This window comes from Mustela nigripes, chromosome 1, assembly GCF_022355385.1.
Source record: "Mustela nigripes isolate SB6536 chromosome 1, MUSNIG.SB6536, whole genome shotgun sequence".
In the NCBI taxonomy this organism is placed as follows: domain Eukaryota; kingdom Metazoa; phylum Chordata; class Mammalia; order Carnivora; family Mustelidae; genus Mustela; species Mustela nigripes.
The window spans coordinates 13881600-13891281 of NC_081557.1; the positions used below are offsets into that span (position 1 = coordinate 13881600).

The 9682-nt window shown below is 35.1% G+C and overlaps 1 pseudogene; it reads right to left on the reverse strand.

Moving 5' to 3' along the window:
• Positions 1–1849, reverse strand: part of LOC131999977 (olfactory receptor 5T7-like) — a 5133-nt pseudogene extending 3284 nt beyond the window's left edge.
• Between the last annotated feature and the right edge of the window lie 7833 nt (positions 1850–9682).

Below are 9682 nucleotides of genomic sequence, written 5' to 3' on the forward strand. Positions count from 1 at the left end.
TTTTAATTTTTTTAACTTTTTTAGTAACAAATAATTTATTATTAACCGCAGGGGTACAGGGCTGTGAATCGCCGGGTTTACACACTTCATAGCACATAGCTTCCCCAATGTCCATAACCCCACCATCCTCTCCCTATGCCCTTCCCCCTGGCAACCCTCCATTTGTTTTGTGAGATTAAGACTCTCTTACAGTTTGTCTCCCTCCCGATCCCTTCTTGTTTCATTTATTCTTTTCCTTCTCCCCAATTCCCCCACGTTGCCTCTCAACTTCCTCATATCAGGGAGATCATATGATAATTGTCTTTCTCTGATTGACTTATTTCACTAAGCATGATACCCTCTAGTTCCATCCACATCGACACAAATGGCAAGATTTCATTTCTTTTGAAGGTTGCATAGTATTCCATCATATATATATATATATATATATATATATATATATATATATATATATCTCACATCTTCTTCATTCATTCATCTGTTCATGGACATCTAGGTTCTTTCCATGTTTTGACTATTGTGGACATTGCTGCTATAAACATCCAGGTGCATGTGCCCCTTCAGATCACTACGTTTGTATTTTTAGAGTAAATGCCCAGTAGTGCAATTGCTGGGTTCATCTATTTCCTTTTACTGTGTTTCAAATTGATTCATATTAAATATTTGGTGATGCAAGTGTATTGCTATTTTCAGTCACTGTGGAATTTTCTTCACTCAGTGCTACTATAGCTTCTGTACTCAGGGTTCTACAGATTGACGCATCATCACACTGTTTATAGAAAGTCATTCCCACTCGTTATGAGGTTAATTCTCCATCCTGAGTTCCCTCAGCCAGACCTCCTTAAAATTGTTTCATTTGCTCTTCATGTACTTTCAGAGTAAAATCCATCAAGGCTAATGGCCATGACTTTTTCACTATTTGGCCCAACACTATGTATTTTTTTTAATTTTTTTTTAATTTTTTAATTTTTTATAACATATATGTATTTTTATTCTACTATCAAAATCTTTCCTCATTACTACTGTTCAATCACAGAAATGGTAAGATCCATTTATGAAACTCCAAAAGTTTTACTGGTAAGTATTAGATAGAGCATTTATTGATGTACTTAAGCTCAGGAAGAACAAATAAGTTGAACTTAGAGAACTGGTTAATTATATAAATATATGTGCATAGAATATATATGCACAGTATATATACACACCATAATACCCTATATATAATACACATATGCATTATATATATGTGTGTGTGTGTCTATACATATATATATATACATTTATATATATATATAAATGTAGTTTGTGTGGGTGTCAGAGCAAGAAATGGCAAGTAGTGGAGGGATTTCAGAAAAGTCATGTCTAATTTCATTGGATGCACAGAAGGAGAGGCTGAATGTGGCCACCGTGTGTACAGAAGCATGCAAAATGCCACCAACGTAGGAAGCAACGATGAGTGGCACGTAGACTCTGGGTGACATGCTCACGGAATAGAGGAGAGGGTTGTAGATTGCCACGTAGTGATCGTAAGCCGTGGCAGCCAAGAGGAAGCATTCTGTGGTCCCAAAAGTAACAGCAAGAAACATCTGTGTGGCACAACCAAGGAATGAAATTACTTTATTCTTTGACACAAAACCTACTAGCATATTTGGGGTAATTACTGAAGAATAGCAGGCATCCACAGATTGTGAAGCCGAGGATCCCCAATGACCAATACAACCAGTCCTAAATTTCCCATCAGGGTAAAGAGGTAGATTGTCAGAAACAGGAAGAATAAGGCCATCTGTAGTCCAGGTTTGTCAGTAAAGCCCTTCAGTACAAATGTGGTAACTCCAGTGACATTTTTCATGTTGACACTTCAGGGAACAGACTTGAAGATGTTCATAAAATTATAATCTCTTAGCTAAGAAAAACAATTTGTGACTCAATATTTTAACTCAAGGGAACAGGCAGTGTATCCTTATATTTATTTTTTGGCAATATACAATTTCCCAGTGGTGGATCAGCAGACAAGGACAAGATACTCAAGTGTTCATGCCACTTACTACAAAATCAAGGGGAAAACACAGGTGTTCACTCACTGGCTGAATTCCTTTTATTGCTAAAACTATCAGGTCAACTGGTTAATTTGCCACTGCATTTTATTATCTGTTTTCAAATTCACTGTATGATTGGCTAAAAATAATTTCCTTTGACATCTATACATGTGAAACAGTATATCAACATACAGACACTGAAATAAAATCCCAGCATTCTAGACCTTTTGGTCGTTGTGTAAAATAATCTGCTACAAACTACTTATCTGTTGAATGGAAATGTTGATATTTATTTTACAATATTGAGGCAAATATTGAAAGACAAAATATGTTAATAAGATTGAATATTTAAAATTACATTAAGTGGGAGGTATGGGTGGCTCAGTTGGTTGGTTAAACGGCTGCCTTCAGCTCAGGTCATGATCCCAGAGTCCTGGAATGGAGTCCCACATCAGGCTCCTTGCTTGGCAGGAAGCCTGCTTCTCCCTCTGCCTCTAGCCTGCCACTCTGTCTGCCTGTGTTTGTGCTCTGTCTCTCTCTCTTTAACAAATAAATAAAATCTTTTAAATAAAATAAAATTACATTAAGTATAGGATGTGTTAATTAATTTGGTTCTACAGAGTAGCAAACTTCTGAGTGATAACATTTCATGAGCTAATCTCTAAAAGTTTTCTAACTCTGTACCATCTTGAGTGTATCTGACAAAACCAATGTTTTTTTCAGGATGATGGGATGTGATTGAATTACACAATTATATGACCACTTATATTTCACTCAGATCTATTTCTCAAATACTTAACATCCCATTGTCCTGTTTTGCTTGGATAGGTGGTCATACTTAACACTTCTGGATATCTAAATTCTATATGATTTTTGACTCCTTCAAAACTGGGGTGAAAAGGGAAAGAATTATTCTGAAAATCTGTATTTCTTTAAGTATTATTCTTGTCTAGTTATTGTTTATTACCTGGTGAAAGAACAACTATATATTTATTATCTAAGTGTTACAAGTAAGCTTTTCATTAAAAAAAAGTAAATAAAATATAACATCAGAAGTAAACAATGTTTACACAAAGACATAAAATATTCAAGAGTAAAAAAGTAGGAAAAAATGAAAAAAAGAAATAGCAGAAATATTTCCTGGATAATCCAGTTGTTAAAAAATTTGAAGTCAAATTTATACCTGAATCCAGAGTTTCAATTATTAGCCAATTATTTTCACAAGTTAGAGGGTAAATTTTTTTTAATTTAAATTCAATTAGCCAACACATAGTATATCATTAATTTCTGATGTAGAGTTCAGTAATTCACCACTTGTGTATAGCACCCTGAGCACATAACATCATGTGCCCTCCTTAATGCCCATCATTCTGTTACCCCATGTTCCCAGCCACCTCCCCTCCAGCATCCCTCAGTTTGTTTCCTAAGGTTGAGTCACTCTTCAGTTCCTTCCTTCCTTCCTTCCTTCCTTCCTTCCTTCCTTCCTTCCTTCTAGTTTTTATAACATACCCATTCATATGAAATTTAAGTCAGTCTTGAGAGCGTATGCTCTACTGAAAATAAAAATGTGTACTCTATTTAAATCCATAATGTATGTCAAACCCTTATTGCAATATATTGACATGGATCCCGTCAATAAGAGAAAGTGCTGTTTGGGTTAGAAATAGTGATGGAAGCAGAAGGAGGCACAACAACCTTCTGAAAAAGACAAAATCAGGAAAGCCTAAAAAAATTGTCAGTGTCAGCAGAAAACATTTTCATCAATTACTGGAAAGATTAAAGACAAAGAAAAAAATTACTGAAATAAAACATCAAGAATACAGATTTTAGGGACGCCTGGGTGGCTCAGTTGGTTAAGCGGCTGCCTTCGGCTCAGGTCATGATCCCAGCGTCCTGGGATCAGTCCCACATCGGGCTCCTTGCTTGGCGGGGAGCCTGCTTCTCCCTCTGCCTCTAGCCTGCCACTCTGTCTGCCTGTGCTCGCTCCTTCTCTCTCCCTCTCTCTCTCTGACAAATAAATAAAATCTTTAAAAAAAAAGAATACAGATTTTAGATGAAATCTTATGTATTAAAAATAAAAATACTGATAAATCATAACCCACAAGCTATATGCGCTAACTGAATACTTTGAGGGGCTCTATAACAAGATTCTTTTAAATGCATACTTTAATTAAAATGTCTTAATAACTTGATTGGGAAAACCATATATTTTTTTATTCTTATTTTAAAAAGCCATAAGGAACAGCATGACCTGAGTATTAACTGAACAGAGGTTGAGACTAGTGTTTATTTAGACAAAGGTTAAAAGAGTCTATGAGGTAAAACCTACAAACAAAAGAAATGAAATACAAACTTGGAAGAATTTCAGCCCCAGTACAGTTCGTGACGTCAGTTCAACCATATATCCTGTTCAAAACAACACAAGATTTAGAATCTGAAAATGTGTGTTCATCAGCCAGACTCATGATTAAAAGACAGGTGTGATGTTAGGTTTTCTTTCTAAACTTTACTCCTCTTCAAAACAGGAATACACTTGAGTGATGAAGCAGACAAAATAATGTAATAATATACAGCTGGGCAGGCTAATTAAATGTATAAAGCAAGAAATACATAAAGCAAATATAAGATGGCCATATAATTGCATGTTTGTAATCAGATGGACTTATTTTGAAACATTAGCAAGTATCGTGTCATGAAATTAATATTTTATATCATCACTGGGAAATAAACATTTCTAGAACCCTGAGCCAGCTATTTCATTCTTCAGCTACATATGATATATTCTTTTAGTTATTTTTAATACACACAAAATCATTATTGTCTCAGGATTAAAACCAATAACTCTCATTTTAATATTTTTTTCTTACTCTTTAAGTCTGGGGATTATGCCTTAGAGAGTAAAAAAGTTTTGTGAATTGTAGGATCTGCTTATACCAAAAATGCACACACCTCACCATGATTCAGTTAGCTACATTACTGTGGGCTTAAGTTTACTTGGGTATATAAGATAGGGAAAGATGATACTTTTAAGAACTTCAGCTAGATTTCTCTTGAAACAGGGATTTCCACTAAATGTCTAAATAAAATTCACACTGGATATATGTAAGTCAATATTAGAATATCTTGAAAAGAATCAGAGTTATCTAGAGAAAATGACTATGATTCTTGAAGAATTTAATACACTTCAACTGTCAAAATTAAGGTAAAGTCACGTTTAAAGATATGACTGGAATAAAAGGGCACAAGATTCCAAATTTATTTGGCTCAACATTGAAATAGTGTTTGCAGGAGAGAGAGAAGTATCAACTATGTGTTGAACACATGTAGCAGGAAGAGACTTTGGAGTGTATTACTTTATTTCAGGCTTATCACAATTCTCACAGTCAATAATTCTCAAAACCCAGATTCACTCCCACCTGCCACACAGCATACACACACTTTTCATCATTTTCCGCAATCTCTGGTTACACCATAGCTTCATCCTGTAACCGACCTCCTCACATGCCACCTCCAGTAGAAGTAAATATGATTCTCGATAAATATTTAGATAATGTCTAAACATCAAGACTAGAGAAACATTATGAATTCCAGGTGGTTTTGACCTCACAAAGCAGGCAAAATAAAAAGATAATTGATTTTCTTTCTCATTATAGCTAAATATAAGCTCCCAGGTAGTGAATAGATCCAATGCTTTCTTGCTTCTAGTGACACATTTTCTGACTGTTCTTGCTTTAAACTGCTCTGTTTTCTGTGAGGAAAATGAAAACATAGATTCAATTTGGAGCACTCTTATTTAATTCTACAAACATAAATTCATTAGTTTCTATTTTCTTTGTTGTATTCATTCGCCTGTGCAATAGGCAACAACCTAAAGGGTTTAGTACTAGAGATTTCATAAGATGTTTGACCTTTGATATTTTAGAGCCCACCTCTGAAAACATTCTGCAATGGACCTGAAATTTTCTTTTATCTGTGCAAAAGCAAACTCAAGGTTAGATGCACCACAAATATGATTAACTTAGATTGCTTATATCCACTAACTCAACTGTTGTTGAAACCACAGGAGATGCCCCAAGGGGAATATGTCCCAATTATCTTCTCTTTCAAAATAGATACATGGTGATTTACTCACTAATAAAGAAGAAAATTAGTCTGGAATAATTCACTACATGTTATTATTTATTGCATACATAGAATTCTTTGGTGTCTAATTTATAATAATGTTTTAGTTTTGCGTTAATGGATGATTAGTAACATTCAGTATTTTTTTCATATTGGCCAGTTGTATGTCTTTTTTGGAGAATGTCTGTTCAACTGATGTGCAACTATTTTCTCCCATTGTGTAACCTGTCCTTTCCCTCTGTTGATTGTTTTCTTTGTTGTGCTGAAGATTTTTAATTTGATGTATTCCCACTTAACTGATTTTGTTTTGTTGCCTGAATTTATGGTGTCTTATCCATGAAATTGTTACCATGCTCGATGTCATGAAGCATCACCCTCCCATTTTCTTTTAGGAGTTTGACTTTAGTGCATTGTGTAAGACAAGTGTTGGATTTTATTCTTTTGGATGTAGTTATCCCGCTTTCCCAACACAATTAGTTGAACTGACTGTTTCCCATTGTGAAGTATTGATGCTTCTGTTGAAGATCAATTGAGTATATGTGTGCAGGTTTATTTCTGGGTTCTTCATTCTGCTGCATTCCTTTCTATGTCTGTTTTTATACCAATAACATACAGATCAATTACTTTAGCTTTGTAATATATTTTGGAATCAGTAAGGATGCTCACTCCAGCTTTGTTCCTCTTGCTCAATATTTCTTTGCTTTTTGAGGTTTTTTTTTGGTTCCTCATGAATTTTAGAAATTTTTTTCTACATCTTTTGGTATTTTGGTATTTTGATAAGGATTGCACTGAATCTTTGGATTTCCTCAGATAGTATGAATATTTTATCAATGCAAATCAAGACTACAGTTGGTTATAACCTCTGGCCTGTTAGGGTGGCTATTATGTAAAAAAAAAAAAAGAAGAAGAAGAATGTGAAGTAAGGGAAACTTGTGCACTGTTTATAAGGAATGGAAATTGGCATAATCATTATGGAGACCAGTATAGAGAGCCCTCAAAAAATTAAAAATAAAGCTACCATTTGATCTAGTAATCATTTAATCACTTTGTGGTATGTATCCAAAGGAACTGAAATCAGGATCAGGGAAGAACAGTCCCATGTTCACTGCAACATTAATCACAATGCCCAAGATATGGAAACATCCTTAAAATATCTATTTATGAAACAATGAATACAGAAAATGTGATATAAAGGTACAACAGAATATTATTCAAACTTCATAATGAAGGAAATTCTGTCATTTGTAGCCATATGAATGAACCTGAAAGATGTTTGCTAAGTGGATAGATCAGACACAGAGGGACCAAGCATGATTTCACTTCTGTGAGTTATTTAAAACAGAGAAACTTGTAGAATCAGGGAATATAATGGTGGTTTCTAGGGGTTGAAGGATGGGAGAAAAGGAGCGGTTATGGTCAAAGGATGCAATGTTTTAACTACTCAAGTTAACTAAGGTTAGGCATATAATTAGCAACATTGTGTACTTAAAATCTGCCTAGAGGGTAAATCTTATTCTGTTTTTACTATGAAACGAGAGCAACAAAGGGGGCTGAGGAAACCTGAAGATGTGAGGATATGTTTATGACCTTGATAGTGGTGATGTTTTCACAGGTGTAGTGAACATTAAATAATCCAACATTTTACATGTCAGTTATACCTCAATAAAGTACTAAGTGTATACATGTAATAATTGCACTTGTATATATGTGTGTTTTAGTACTACCTGAGAACTCTTGAGACATGAGACATAATTTTATATAATATCTCTGATACTGAGTTAGTATTTAATCTTCTCTGAGGCTCAGTTTCCTCATCTTGGCAATGTAATCTATTTATATAACACGAAATCAGTATGTGTGGTAAACCATAAAATGTAAAATTACACTACATTTTTTGTAGGACATAGCACATGGATTTAGAGGAATCCAAATCCATCCCATTCATTATAGTTTTACTCTGTTTATATTATTAAGTGCTGTATATAAAGAGCAAAAGATAAATTTTGGACTTATTGAAATGGTTATTATTCAAGAAATAAGAAAAAATACAAAATACCATAAGCATGCAGAATAGGAGGCATAGACATTTAAAGCTCAGTATGACTCCAGAATTCATACAATATTGTGATTCCTGAATACTAATCTATGGCATATTTAGATGGCATGGTAATATGTGTATATCTATCTCTACACACACACACACACACACACACACACACACACATTTCCTGGAACCTAAATACAGAACTTTAACATTGATAGACAAAAGAGACGTATCAAAAATTTTATTTTTCTTCAATTCTCCAGATGCTCCTGGTGAGCAGTTGGATTGGAAACAAGAGATCTAGTGAATATTTTCTCACTGTATGTATGACCTCTGGGGTAGTAAAATGTTCATTTGTTTATCTGTTCAAGAATACGTCTGAGGAGTTAGTAAGTTGGGGAGAAGCAAAAAAAAAATGATGTTGGGGATGTTTACACAAAGGCAAAACAAAACTAAGAAGGTAAAGTGGGATGTTGCAGGGTGGATTGGGAGTGTTTTAGAGGTTGTGTAGTATGTCTCTATGTTGATGTTGGAAATGAATTTGAATGAAGTGATACACATGACCTTAAGAATTCCTTTTAGTGGCCTTCATGTAACAACGGACAGGCAACATAAGTTATCAGACATCTGACTACATCTTCTACTATGGAAGAGAACAAAAGAAATAAATAACAAACAGAATTAGAAATTTTGGGTTTCTAGCTCCATTGGTGAGAAGACTGGAAGATGCCACTCTGTCTTATCAGCAAGTAAAAGAGCTGAACACACACACACACACACACACACACACACAGGATCAGTAACTCTTATTGGATCCTTAAAGAGAAGGAAGCACAGGGCAAGCAGCAGCCTCCGAGATTGAAATATACAGTCAAAGACTGGGAGTCAAATCTTACCTGAGCGGAAAACAGCATGGGGATGAGCGCCTAGAGAAGAACACCCGAACCGTAACTGAAAAATTGTTGAAGGTGGAGTGTGATCATCTCTGGGAGTTAAAAATTTCAGAGGTATCCAGACAAGGTCTCCCCACTCGAATATTGTGAGATTTACTTTCAGGACTAGGTTCCCACGGTAAATATTGAAGAAAATATTCTTTTGCTTTCAGAAGGAGAAGAGAGAAGGAACTGTTGTCAAATAATGCCAAAGCCTGTCCTCAGGAGAAATTAGTAACCTAGTGCTTAGCCTGCTGGAGTATTATCAGAACCGAAGTAACAAGGAGGGAAGGAAATACCCAACTCCAGCCTACCCTAGTCATCTAGACCCACCTAAGGGGGAAGAAAAAGACCAAGGAACAATTGTGAAGTTTATAGTCTGGTGGCACAGCCTCACAAACAGACTGAGTTCCAATCTTGAGACTATAGAGCATGTCCGCAACTCCCATACCTCACCACATCATTGCTGATGGTCCAATTACAGCAGCTCCTTTTACCCAGTACCTTATGCCTGACTATCCAAAAAAATAGTATGTTTCATACTAAAA